The following is a 14,179-nucleotide window of genomic DNA, read 5'->3' on the forward strand; positions in this document are numbered from 1 at the left end:
GTAGCAGTGAGAGTAGGCACCCTTGCATGTACCAGACTTTAGAGGAAATTCTTTCTATTTTTCATCATTGAGGATAATATTTACTGTGGATTTGTCATATGTAGCTTTTATTATGTTGAGGTATGTTCCTTCTATTCCTGCTTTCTGGAGAGTTTTTATCATAAATGGACATTGAATTTTTTCAAAGGCTTTCTCTGCATCTATTGAGATAATCATATAGCTTCCATCTTTCAATTTGTTAATGTTGTGTATTACATGGATTGATTTGTGGATATTAAAGAATCCTTGCATCCTTGTATAAAGCCCACTTGGTCATGATGTATTATATTTTTAATATGTTGTTGGATCTGTTTGCTAGGATTTTGTTAAGGATTTTTGCACCTATGATCAACAGTGATATGGGCTTATAGTTTTCTTTCTTTTTTTTTTTTTGTGGCATCTTTGTCAGGTTTTGGTATTAGGGTGATGGTGGCCTCATAGAATGCGTTTGGAAGTTTATCTTCCTCTGCAATTTTCTGGAAGAGTTTGAGTAGGATAGGTGTTAGCTCTTCTCTAAATTTTTGGTATAATTCAGCTGTGAAGCCATCTGGTACTGAGTTTTTGTTTGCTAGAAGATTTCTGATTAGTTTTGATTTCTCTGCTTGTGATGGGTCTGTTAAGATTTTCTATTTCTTCCTGGTTCAGTTTTGGAAAGTTGTACTTTTGTAAGAATTTGTCTATTTCTTCCAAGTTGTCCGTTTTGTTGGCATATAGTTGCTTATAGTAGTCTCTTATGATCCTTTGTATTTCTGGGTTGTCTGTAGTGACTTTTCCATTTTCATTTCTAATTTTGTTGATTTGATTTTACTTCCTTTGTTTCTTGATGAGTCTGGTTTGTCAATTTTATTTATTTTTTCAAAGAACCAGCTTCTAGTTTTGGTGATTTTTGCTAAGGTCTCTTTTGTTTCTTTTGCATTTATTTCTATCCTAATTTTAAAAATTACTTTCCTTCTACTTAGCCCTGGGGTTCTTCATTTCCTTTCCTAGTTACTTTAGGTGTAGAGTTAGGTTTTTTGTTCGAATTTTTTCTTATTTCTTGAGGTAAGCCTGTATTGCTATGAACCTTCCCCTTAGCACTGCTTTTATAGTGTCCCACGGGTTTTGGGTTGTTGTGTTTCCATTTTCATTCCTTTCTATGCATATTTTGATTTCTTTTTTGATTTCATCTCTGATTTGTTGGTTATTCAGAAGTATGTTATTTAGCCTCTATATGTTGGAAATTTTAATAATTTTTTCCTCTAATTTATATCTAATCTTACTGCATTGTGATCAGAACAGATACTTGCAGTGATTTCAATTTTTTTGAATTTGCCAAGGCTAGATTTATGACCCAGGATGTGATCAATCCTGGAGAAGGTTCTGTGTGTGCTTGAAAAAAAGGTGAAATTCATTGTTTTGGGGTGAAATGTCCTATAAATATCAATTAGTTCTAACTGGTCCATTTTATCATTTAAAGCTTGTGTTCCTTGTTAATTTTCTGTTTAGTTGATCTATCCATAGGTGTGAGTGGGGTATTAAAGTTTCCTACTATTATTGTGTTATTACTAATTTCCCCTTTCATACTTGTCAGCATTTGCCATATTGCGGTGCTCCTATGTTGGTACATATATATATATATATATATATATATATATATATATATATATATATATATAATTGTTATATTATCTTCTTGGATAGATGTTTTGATCATTATGTAGTGTCTTTCTTTGTCTCTTTTCATAGCCTTTATTTCAAAGTCTATTTTATCTGATATGAGTATTGCTGCTCTTGCTTTCTTTTAGTCTCCATTTGTGTGAAATATCTTTTTCCAGCCCTAATTTTCAGTCTGTTTGTCTCTTGTTTTGAGGTGGGTCTCTTGTAGACAGAATGTATAGGGGTCTTGTTTTTGTATCCTTTCAGCCAGTGTTTGTCTTTTGGTTGGGGCATCCAACCCATTTACATTTAAGATAATTATTGATAAGTATGATCCCATTGCTATTTCCTTTGTTGTTTTGGTTTCAAGTTTATACACCTTTTCTATGTTTCCTGTCTAGAGAAGATCCTTTAGCATTTGTTGAAGAGCTGGTTTGGTGGTGCAGAATTCTGTCAGTTTTGCTTGTCTGTAAAGCTTTTGTTTTCTTCTTCATATTTGAATGAAATCCTTGCTGGGTACAGTAATCTTGGTTGGAGGTTTTTCTCTTTCATCACTTTAAGTATGTCCTACCAATCCCTTCTGGCCTGAGGAGTTTCTATTGAAAGATCAGCTGTTATCCTTATGGGAATCCCCTTGTGTGCTATTTGTTGTTTTTCCCTTCCTGCTGTTAATATTTGTTCTTTATATTTGATTTTTGTTATTTTGATTATTATTTGTCTTGTGGTGTTTTGCCTTGGGTTTACCCTATTTGGGACTCTCTGGGTTTCTTGAACTTGGGTGACTATTTCCTTTCTCATTTTAGGGAAGTTTTCAACTATTATCTCCTCAAGTATTTTCTCATGGCCTTTCTTTTTGTCTTCTTCTGGGAATCCTTCGGTTCGAATGTTGGGGTGTTTGACATTGTCCCAGAGGTCCGTGAGGTTTTCCTCATTTCTTTTAATTCTTTTTTTTCTTTTTTCCTTTCTGCTTCATTTATTTTCACCATTATATCTTATACCTCACTTATCCTGTCCTCTGCCTCCGTTATTCTACTGTTGGTTCCCTCCAGAGTGTTTTTGTTCACATATATTGCATTATTCATTATATATTGACTCTTTCTTACTTCTTCTAGATCGTTGTTAAACATTTCTTGCATCTTCTCAATCCTTGTCTCCAGGCTATTTATCTGTAACTCCATTTTTTTTCAAGATTTTCGATCATTTTTATTATCATTATTCTGAATTCCTTTTCAGATGACTCCCTATTTCCTCCTCACCCTCTCGGGGGGCCCATGCTTCCCAAAGTTCCAGTTCTTTTGTTTGTCCCCAAAGTTGTTGGTAGACATCCCATCTGTATTCTCTCTTCCCCCCAACCAAAATCGCCCCCCTCCCCAACCTCCATGGTTCCACATCCCAGGAAAGGAGACCTGAAAGTGGCTTGGGGGAGAAGGTGCCCCTTCCTTCCTCTCCCTCTAAGCCTGAGGACCTGGGAAGCCTGGCAGCATGTTAAGGAGGGCCTGGTACTCATCCTCACTGAGCGGTACTTCCAGGAATGCCTCAACTCCTTCCTCCACAGCGGCCCCCGGGTAAGACCGGGGTATGTCCTTGATGGACTTGGCAGCCACGATTTCCTCTAGGAGGCTGGGTGACCCGGGGAGGGCTGGATGGACCCCTGTGAGGACAGTAAAGGACCCCAGGAAAGGATCCAGCAAGCCTGGGATGCTCGGCAGCCGGGAGCTCGTCTTGGAGGCTGGGTGAGTCTGAGAGGGCGAGGTGTGCTCGTGCATCTGCAGAGGGCCCCAGGGAAGGCCCCATCATGTCCAGGATGCCCATTGGCACCAAGAGCTAGTCTGGGAAGCTGGGTGCGCCTGGGAGAACAGGGTGTGCTCTTGCATATCTGCAGTGGCCCCCAGGAAAAGTTCCTACTTGTCTGGGACACCTGTGGCCGCCAAGAGCTCAACTAAGAGGCTTGTCGAGTTTGGAAATTTGCAGGACTAAGGGCTGAGGCTCTAGCAGAGGCACTGTGCCTTCACCATAGGGTCACTCAGGCCACCACAGGATGTGTGTCTCAGGCTGTGCAGGCGGCAGAATGGCCCCTGACCCAGGCTGCCAAGGGGCCATGACAGCAGGAGAGCCCTAGGCTCAGAGAACTCTACCTGGGGAGGAGGTGGTGGAGGACACAGATGCCAAGGGAAAGAAGCCTTCACTGGGACTCCTTCCTCTGACATACACCTCATTCTCGTCAGGATGCTCCATTGGCTGGGATGGAGGGGGGACTGGGGGATGGCTGGCAGATGACCTGGAGATGAGCTAGCCTTTCCTATCCTGGTGGCATGGCCTTGAAATTGGCTTGCCAGTGCTCAGGTCTTCCCTGATAGCTCAGTTGTAAAGGATCCACCTGCAATGCAGGACACTGGTTCAATTCCTGCATTGGGAAGATCTGCTGCAAAAGGGAGAAAACTACCATCTGGCCTCTAGAACTAGTCCACAGAGTCGCAGTGTGGCCGACAGGATGGTGCACATGTGTTCGTGTGTGTGCAGGTGCATGTGCTAGTGCGCAAAGCGAAGCCAGGAATAGACCTTTTGCCCTGGCTCTATCGTGGGGAGGGGGTAGAGAGGGAACGTGGCTTGAACAAACCACAACACCACACCCATAGCCATCGTTAGCAATGTATTCTTTGGCCACTGAAGCTTCTAAACCAAACCATGGGGTTCACATGAGAACAGGCAGGGTTTTGTATGTACTTCAAAACCACTGGGTCTATAAATTCAGGAATGGGTTTGCAAATACATAACGTCTGTATGTCTGTGGGTGACGGGAGGATGTTGGTGGCAGGGTGAGCTCAGTCACTATACTCCGTGGGTGAGAGAGAGACACGGAGATGATTGGCTTTTGCAGATATACTGGGCATGTGTGTTCACTTGGTCATGGATTATGGTCGTGAAAGCGGTTGTGTGGGTAGGTCCCTACTGCTGGCTCAGAGGATCTGACCATGAGAAACCCGCCCTGAACAGGCATCTTGAAACCAGGGGAAATGTGTCCTTGATGCAGAATTTTAAGGATACCTGCAGGGTTTGCAGGTGGCTTGAAGCTGAGTCCCAGAAGCAGGCTCAGCCCCCACTCCCCCAACAACACTCCCCCTCCCTCTGTCCCCAAATCTTCCTGCTTCCCTTTCCTCTCTCCCTCCCTTCTTCTCCCACTCAGCCTTCCCAAACTCTCTCCCTTCACTCCCACTCTCTCCCTTCACTCCCACCCTCTCCCGCCACCCACTGGGCCCCTCCCACCTGCATCTCCCAACCTTCCACCTTCCCACTCCCCTGTCTCCCTCTCCCCCTCCCTCTGCTGCCCCTGGCATAGGGAAGGAGTTCTCCTGTGTGGACTGCTGAAAAAATTGGACCAGAAGACAGAGGAGCCAGACCAAAAGAACCTGTGTGGGGCAGGGGGTTTCTTTATTGGCTCCATGGCATGTCCCCTCTTAGGCACCCTCTTGATCACTGCAATACTTGGGTTCCTTGAGGCTTCAGGTGGGATGTCCCTCTTGGGGTGGGGGGGGGGGGTGAGGCACAGCTTTCCAAAGATCCAGCTCTCGGGTTTGTCCCCAAAATTGTTGTTAGACATCCTGTCTGTATTCTCTCCTACCCCCACCCCAAACCGCCCCCCACCACGAGCTTCATGGCTCTGCATCCCAGGAAAAGAGAACTGAAAGGGGTTCAGGGGAGAAGGCACCCCTTCTTTCCTCTCCGTCTAAGCCCAAGGGCCTGGGGAGCCTGGCAGCATGTCGAGGAGGGCCTGGTAATCCTCCTCACCGAAGGGTGCTTCCAGGATTTCTTCAACTCCTTCCTCCTCCACAGCGGCTCCTGGGGAAGATGAGGGCATGTCCTAGATGGACATGACAGCCAAGATTTCCTCTAGGAGGCTGAGTGTCCCAGGGAGTGCTGGGTGGTCCCCTGTGATGACAGTAGAGGACTCCACAGAAGGCGCCTGTGTGTCCGGGATGCCTGTGGCCACCAGGAGCTCGTCTTGGAGGCTGGGTGAGCCTGGGAGTGCAAGGTGTGCTCCTTCATTGACACAGGATCCCAGGGAAGGCCCAGTCCTGTTGTGTATGCCTGTGTCAGCCAAGATTTCCTCTAAGAGGCTGAGTGTGGAGGAGAGACCTGGCTGTTGTGTTGTGAATACAGAGGCTCCCGTTGAAGGCCTCTATGCATCACGGGCCAGCCGTGCTGAGGTCTGCGTGCGTGGCTGCGGGCCAGGATGCAGTGGCTGGTGGTGGAAGTCAGGGCTGTGGTCTGTGGGGCACGCTGTGCCCCTTGCCCACCTCCTCCTCTCCAGTTACCTAGTGCGTCCTGGCGAGGAGGTTTAAAGACCCCTGGGGGGGCTTCACTGCCTTGGGGTCAGGATGGTCAGGCCCACGGGAAGTCGGGAGGTGCCTCCAGTCTCCCCCGGACTCAGCCATCCCCTGAAGGGCTGGGATGGTGTGGTGCATCATGGTCACCACCGCCATGGCTGTTGGGAGGGGCCTACCCTGCAGTCCTCACGTGGGCCGTGACCGTGTGAGGTGCATGCGTGGCTCCTCCACGTCCCTGGGGGAGGGTTGGAACCCCCCCCCCCCCCCGGGTGCCTGTTGGGTGTCCAAGCACACCCTGCTCCATTGTGTGAAACCTTTCCTGTCCCCTCCAGTCTGCTGTTTTCTGTCTGACTTGTCTGGCCAGAGGCAACCCCTGCCCAACTCTGGGGAGGGAGGGAGAAAGGGTGGGATGTGCCATGCCAGGGGTGGGTCTCCTGTGGAAACAAAACACTTGAAAACCTCCTACGACTCTTAGTGCTGGATCACTCAGGTCTTGTGTCAATGAAGAACGCAGCTAGCTATGAGAATTAATGTGAATTGCAGCACACATTGATCATGGACACTTTGAACGCACTTGTGGCCCTGGGTTCCTCCTGGGACTACGCCTGTCTGAACATTGCTTAATGATCAACCACCCCTCTGGGGTGCTCATGTCGTGTGCTCACCTTCCTGGAGGTCCCGTGGCTGGGGGTTGTCCTTGAAGGGCCTCTGGTCCCTCCATCCCCCTAAGTGCAGACACGGTGTCCCCTGCCTCTGTGGCCAGGTGGACGCTGCCCCCAAGAGGGGAGAAGGGGACGTGAGGTCGCACTGAGTCCCCTGGCCTGCCAGGCCTCTGTGGTTGGTCTCCCCTTTGAGAGCTTCCTCGAGCTGCAAGCGGCCTTTGGGTGTTGTTGCCCTTGGGGTGTCGGGGTTTGGGGATGGTCTTGCGCCACGCAGCAGGGGCCCACGGGTGTGGTGGGGTAGGGTCACGTCTTCAGTTCTTCGTTCGCCATCCTGCCCTTGGCGGCAGTGTTTCCCGGCACCTGGCCGCCACCCCCTGCGATGCCTTCCCAGCCTTACATCCGTGGCCTATGCCCGCTTCCCGCCCCCCGCGGCTCTCACCCTAGTGGGACGGGCGGCTCAATCCCAAGGCCCAGTCTGCGTGCGTGTCCTGGCCCCAGGGACACGTGCCCCAGCGGCGTCTGCCCACCACTGCACACTCTCCCCCCGGGCTTCGGCCTTGCCGCTGTTCTCGCCCCAGAGGCCCGGCCACGAGGGTGAAGTCTATTGGAGGGAGAAAGGGGGCGTACTGTGGGTCCTTCGCCCATTTGGGCTTTAGCTCCTGAGCGTGCACACACCCTCCACGCCCCCTCCCCGTCCATCTCTCCGCCGCCCCCGCCTCGTGCATCCCATGATCGCTGGCTTGTGCTCCCATCCTGCCCCCGCCTTGGCGTCTCCCTCTCTGCCCACCACCTGCTACCGCTGCCGCCACCTCCCTGAGGGATGACACGTAAGCGGTGGGTGGTAGGGTGCTGTGTGTGCATGGGGAGGGGGCCCGGGGCAGTCAGCTGCAGGTCTCTCCACCCCCTTCTCGGACTATCCTCACGGTGCCATCAGATGTGGCCACCCGCTGAATTTAAGCATATTTGTCAGCAGAGGTAAAGAAACTAACCAGGATTCCCTCAGTAATGGCGAGTGAACAGGGAAGAGCCCAATGCTGAATCCCTGCCCCGCGGTGGGGTGCGGTTCATGTGGTGGGTGGAAGACCCACTCCCCGCCGCTGCTTATGGGGGGCCCAAGTCCTTCTGATCGAGGCCAAGCCCATAAATGGTGTGAGGCCGATAGTGGCCTCCGGTGCGCTGGGTCTTCCCGGAGTTGGGTTGCTTGGGAATGCAGCCCAAAGCGGGTGGTAAACTCTATCTAGGGCTAAATACAAGCACAAGACTGATAGTCAACAAGTACTGTAAGGGAAAGTTGAAAAGAACTTTGAAGAATGAGTTCAAGAGGGCCTGAAACCGTTAAGAGGTAAATGGGTGGGGTCCGCACAGTCCGCCTGAGGGATTCAACCCGGCGATGGGTCCAGCCGTGCTGGCGGCCCGTTGGCGCTTTCCCGCTCCCCGTTCCTCCCAATCCCTCCACTCTCCTTCCCTCCGCCCCTCGCCGCTCTTCCCTCCGTCTCCAGGTGGAGGTGGGCGGTTGGGGGATGGTGGGGGTGGGAGGGCGGGGCCAGGGTGGGGTCGGTGGGGGACCGCCCCCTGGCCAGCTGTCACCGGCTCCGGGATGGCTGTAAAGGACAGCGGGGAAGGTGGCTCTGGGGTCCCCTCCGTCATGGCGGCGGGTCCATCACCGCCAAGTGTTACAGCCCCCCTCCCCCAGTCCCCCCAGCAGCAGCGCTTGCCGAATCTCAGGGCCAAGGGAGTCAGACCTGTCGCTGTGCTCTCTCCCCTCCCGACACTCCCCACTGCGGGTCACGCTGGTGTTTTTTGGGGGTCGCCCCTCCAAGGGTGGGTCGGGGTGGGGCGGACTGTCCCCATTGCGCCCTGGGCAGGTCGTACCATCGAGCCGGAGGGTTGTTTTTCTGTCACACAGGTCGGTGAAGTGAGTGCACGGGGTTAGCGGCGATGTCAGCCACCCACCCGACCTGTCTAGAAACACGGACAAGGGAGTCTAACACGTGCACAGTCAGGGGCTCGCACGAAAGCCGCCGTGGTGCAATGAAGGTGAAGGCTGCCTTAGTCAGCAGCCGAGGTGGGATCCCGAGGCCTCTCCAGTCTGCCAAGGGTGAACTACCGGCCTCTCTCACCCGCCACGCTGGGGAGGTGGAGCATGGTCACATGTGTTAGGACCTGAAAGATGCTGAACTATGCCTGGGCAGGATGAAGGCAGAGGAAACTCTGGTGGAGGACCATAGCAATCCTAACGTGCAAATCGGTTGTCTGACCTGGGTATAGGGGCGAAAGACCAATCAAACCATAGAGTTGCTTGTTCCCTCTGAAGTTTCCCTCAGGATAGCTGGCACTCTCTCAATGAACCCACGCAGTTTTATCCAGTAAAGTAAATGATTAGAGGTCTTGGAGCGGAAACGATCCCAACCTATTCTCAAACTTTAAATGGGTAAGAAACCTGGCTCCCTGGTGTGGAGCCAGGTGTAGAATGCAAGTGCCTACTGGGCCACTTTTGGTACGCAGAACTGGCGCTGTGGGATGAATGGGATGCTGGGTTAAGGAGCCTGATACTGACACTCATCAGATCCCAGAAAAGGTGTTGGTTGATATAGACAGCAGGACGGTGGCCATGGAAGTCAGAATCCACTAAGGAGTGTATAACAACTCACCTGCCGAATCAACTAGCCCTGAAAATGGATGGTGCTGGAGCGTCGGGCCCATACCTGGCCATAGCCAGCAGTCGGAGAGGCGCGAGAGGGATGGAGCTCAGGAAGGAGGTCACCCCTCCCCACACCCCATCCCCGCGGATGGTATGCCTCGATGAGTAGGAGGGCCGCTGCGGTGAGCCTTGAAGCCTAGGACGTGGGCCCGGGTGGAGCCTCTGCAGGTGCAGATCTTGGTGGTAGTAGCAAATATTCAAATGAGAACTTTGTAGGCAGAAGTGGAAAAGGGTTCCATGTGAACAGCAGTGATGAGATATGGGCAAGCACCATTCCAAAGAGACGGGTGATGGCCTCCGTTGCCCTCAGCCAATTGAAAGGGAGTCAGGTTCAGATCCCCAAATCCGGAGTGGCAGAGATGGATGCCGAGAGGTGTCCAGTGCAGTAATGCAACCGATCCCAGGGAAGCCTGTGGGAGCCCCGGGGAGAGTTCTCTTTTCTTTGTGAAGGGCAGGGCGTCCTGGTAGAATTAGTGAGTATAAGGTGTAGAACAAGTGAGAGGCCCCCTGCGGGCCGCCCCACCCCCGCATTTCTTGCGAGGGGGAGGGGCGGGATCCAACAGCCTTGTGGGCGGCCAGTGAAATACCACTACTTTGATCCTTTATTTTTCACTGACACAGTGAGGCATGGGGAGGGGTGGGGGTAGGGGGCGATCCCCGAGAGGTTCTCACTTCTGGAGCCAAGCACCCGCGCAACCGGCTCCGGGGACAGTGCCAGGTGGGGAGTTTGACAGGGGCGGTACACTTGTCAAATGGTAACGCAGGTGAGCGTTACCAATAAGGTGAGCTCAGGGAGGACAGAAACCTCCCACGGTGCAGAAGGACAAAAGCTCGCTTGATCTTGATTTTTAGAGCAAATACAGACCGTGAAAGCGGGGCCTCACTATCCTTCTGACCTTTGGGGTTTTAAGCAGGAGGTGTCAGAAAAGGTCAGTTCAGTTCAGTCACTCAGTCGTGTCCGACTCTTTGCGACCCCATGAATCGCAGCATGCCAGGCCTCCCTGTCCATCACCATCTCTCGGAGTTCACTCAGACTCACGTCCATCGAGTCCGTGATGCAATCCGGCCATCTCATCCTCGGTCTTCCCCTTCTCCTCCTGCCCCCAATCCCTCCTATCATCAGAATCTTTTCCAATGAGTCAACTCTTCTCATGAGGTGGCCAAAGTACTGGAGTTTCAGCTTTAGCATCATTCCTTCCAAAGAAATCCCAGGGTTAATCTCCTTCAGAATGGACTGGTTGGATCTCCTTGCAGTCCAAGGGACTTTCAAGAGTCTTCTCCAACACCACAGTTCAAAAGCATCAATTCTTTGGCTCTCAGCCTTCTTCACAGTTCAACTCTCACATCCATACATGACTACTGGAAAAACCATAGCCTTGACTAGACGGACCTTAGTCGGCAAAGTAATGTTTCTGCTTTTGAATATACTATCTAGGTTGGTCATAACTTTTCTTCAAAGGAGTAAGAGTCTTTTAATTTCATGGGCAATCACCATCTGCAGTGATTTTGGAGCCAAAAAAAAAAAAAGTCTGACACTGTTTCCACTGTTTCCCCATCTATTTGCCATGAAGTGATGGGACCGGATGCCATGATCTTCGTTTTCTGAATGCTGAGCTTTAAGCCATCTTTTTTGCTCTCCTCTTTCACTTTCATCAAGAGGCTTTTTAGCTCCTCTTCACTTTCTGCCATAAGGGTGGTGTCATCTGCATATCTGAGGTTATTGATATTTCTCCCAGCAATCTTGATTCCAGCTTGTGTTTCTTCCAGTCCAGCGTTTCTCATGATGTAGTCTGCATATAAGTTAAATAAGCAGGGTGACAATATACAGCCTTGACGTACTCCTTTTCCTATTTGGAACCAGTGTGTTATTCCGTGTCCAGTTCTAACTATTGCTTCCTGGCCTGCATACAGATTTCTCAAGAGGCAGGTTAGGTGGTCTGGTATTCCCATCTGTTTCAGAATTTTCCACCGTTTATTGTGATCCACACAGTCGAAGGCTTTGGCATAGTCAATAAAGTGGAATACAGTGGAAGCGAGAAATAGATTTAAGGGCCTAGATCAGATAGACTGCCTGATGAGCTATGGAATGAGGTTCATGACATTGTACAGGAGACATGGATCAAGACCATCCCCATGGAAAAGAAATGCAAAAAAGCAAAATGGCTGTCTGCAGAGGCCTTACAAATAGCTGTGAAAAGAAGAGAGGCGAAAAGCAAAGGAGAAAAGTAAAGATATAAGCATCTGAATTCAGAGTTCCAGAGAATAGCAAGAAGAGATAAGAAAGCCTTCTCCAATGATCAATGCAAAGAAATAGAGGAAAACAACAGAATGGGAAAGACTAGAGATCTCTTCAAGAAAATTAGAGATACCAAGGGAACATTTCATGCAAGGATGGGCTCGATAAAGGACAGAAATGGTATGAACCTAACAGAAGCAGAAGATATTAAGAAGAGGTGGCAAGAATACACAGAAGAACTGTACAAAAATGATCTTTATGACCCAGATAATCATGACGATGTGATCACTAATCTAGAGCCAGACATCTTGGAAAATGAAATCAAATGGGCCTTAGAAAGCATCACTACGAACAAAGCTAGAGGAGGTGATGGAACTCCAGTTGAACTGCTTCAAATCCTGAAAGATGATGCTGTGAAAGTGCTGCACTCAATATGCCAGCACATTTGGAAAACTCAGCAGTGGCCACAGGACTGGAAAAGGTCAGTTTTCATTCCAATTCCAAAGAAAGGCAATGCCAAAGAATGCTCAAACTACCGCACAATTGCGCTCATCTTACGTGCTAGTAAAGTAATGCTCAAAATTCTCCAAGCCAGGCTTCAGCAATACGTGAACCGTGAACTCCCTGATGTTCAAGCTGGTTTTAGAAAAGGCAGAGGAACCAGAGATCAAATTGCCAACATCCACCGGATCATGGAAAAAGCAAGAAGAGAGTTTCAGGAAAACATCTATTTCTCCTTTATTGACTATGCCAAAGTCAGAAAAGTTACCACAGGGATAACTGGCTTGTGGTGGCCAAGCGTTCATAGCAACGTCACTTTTTGATCCTTCGATGTTGGCTCTTCCTATCATTGTGAAGCAGAATTCACCAAGCGTTGGATTGTTCATCCACTATTAGGGAACGTGAGCTGGGTTTAGACCGTCATGAAACAGGTTAGTTTTACCCTACTGATGATGTGTTGTTGCCATGGTAATCCTGCTCAGTACGAGAGGAACCGCAGGTTCACACATTTGTTGTATGTGCTTGGCTGAGGAGTCAATGGGGCGAAGCTACCATCTGTGAGATTATGACTGAACACCTCTAAGTCAGAATCTCACCCAGGTGGAAAGATACGGCAGCGCTGGAGGAGCCATAGTTGGCCTTGGATAGCTGGTCCCCCATGGTCCCTGCCAGTGGGCCATCACCCGCGTCCCCCTGCCTTGCGCTGGGACTGGAGTCCGGTGCCGAGAACCCTTTCTCCCGGGACATGGGGCGTGGCTGGAAAGGCGGCCGCCCCCTTGCCCATCACAAACAGCACGTTCGTGGGGACCTCGTGCTAAACCATTTGCAGATGACCTGCTTCTGGGTCGGGGTTTCCTACATAGAACAGCTCCCTCGCTGCGATCTATTGAAAGTCAGCCCTCGACACATACGTTTGTCGCTCCATCTGTGCCACCCTCGCTCTTTTCCCTCCACGAGCTCTGCCTCTCCGTGAGCGGGTGGTGGTGTGTCCTCGGCCCTGGCCCCGGCCTTGGTGGGTCCCTGGGCAGTCGAGGGGCTGCCGTCCTCCGCGGAGCAGGAGGGTCGAGAGGTAGAGGAGGGGTGCTCCTGGCGGCACCTCCCGGCCTCGGAGTGTGCGCCCTCCTCTGCTCCCCCACTGCGGGCCCTAGCCCGAGGTCTGGGATGGGGGACAAGGGAGAGACGTGGAGCAGACAAGAGTCCACGGACATCGCAGGGCGACCCCGCCATTCTCTTTCTCGGGGGGCAGTGTGTGGGGCCGGAGAACCAGCGGCGCGCTCCTGTCGCTGCTGTCACACGCGTCCACTCACATGTCCTTTCCCTCTGTCTTCGCTGGGGGGAGAAGGAGGATGGCATGCGGGCGTCCACGGGGCCCCTTTTGCCATGGCGGTACAAGTTGATCAGCCAGCCGGGGCCAACTTGGCGCTAGGTGGCAGGAATGTCACCCAGGCCCCTCTTACCGCCAGGTGGCATGACTGGCGGGTCGACCAGCCACCTGGGCCCCACTTGGCCTCCGGGTCCAGAGACCAGCGGGTCGACCAGCTGGCCGGACCACAGTTGGTCTCCTCTGGTTGGGTTCTTGTATCGACTTGCTTTCCGAGGTCGAGTTGGTCTCCATGGGCCAAGCCCCTAGATCAACTCACTCTCTGATGTTTGCATTTTGTTTTTCAGATGTGTCAACTTTGTTGGTTGCAGTTATGTGTGTGATGAGTGTGTGTTTTTGCTTTTTGTTTAATCGCCACAATATGAATTCGTATTTCTAACATGAAGGTCTATTTATTCCATTGTTGAATGCTCAGTTCAGTTCAGTTCAGTCCCTCAGTTCAGTTCAGTCGCTCAGTCTTAATTGACTCTTTTCGACCCCATGAATTGCAGCACGCCAGACCTCCCTGTTCATCACCAACTCCTGGAGTTCACTCAGATTCACATTCATCGAGTCCGTGAAGCCATCCTGCCATCTCATCCTCGGTCGTCCCCTTCTCCTCCTGCCCCCAATCCCTCCCAGCATCAGAGTCTTTTCCAGTGAGTCAACTCTTTGCATGAGGTAGCCAAAGTACTGGAGTTTCAGCTTTAGCCTCATTCC

General features: G+C 50.8%; 1 pseudogene; it reads left to right on the forward strand.

The window, feature by feature from the left end:
- The first annotated feature begins 6,465 nt into the window (after nucleotides 1-6,465).
- On the forward strand, nucleotides 6,466-6,618 carry LOC128054912 (uncharacterized; annotated as a pseudogene).
- The last annotated feature ends 7,561 nt before the right edge of the window (nucleotides 6,619-14,179 follow it).

This window comes from Budorcas taxicolor, chromosome 10, assembly GCF_023091745.1.
Source record: "Budorcas taxicolor isolate Tak-1 chromosome 10, Takin1.1, whole genome shotgun sequence".
NCBI lineage: Eukaryota > Metazoa > Chordata > Mammalia > Artiodactyla > Bovidae > Budorcas > Budorcas taxicolor.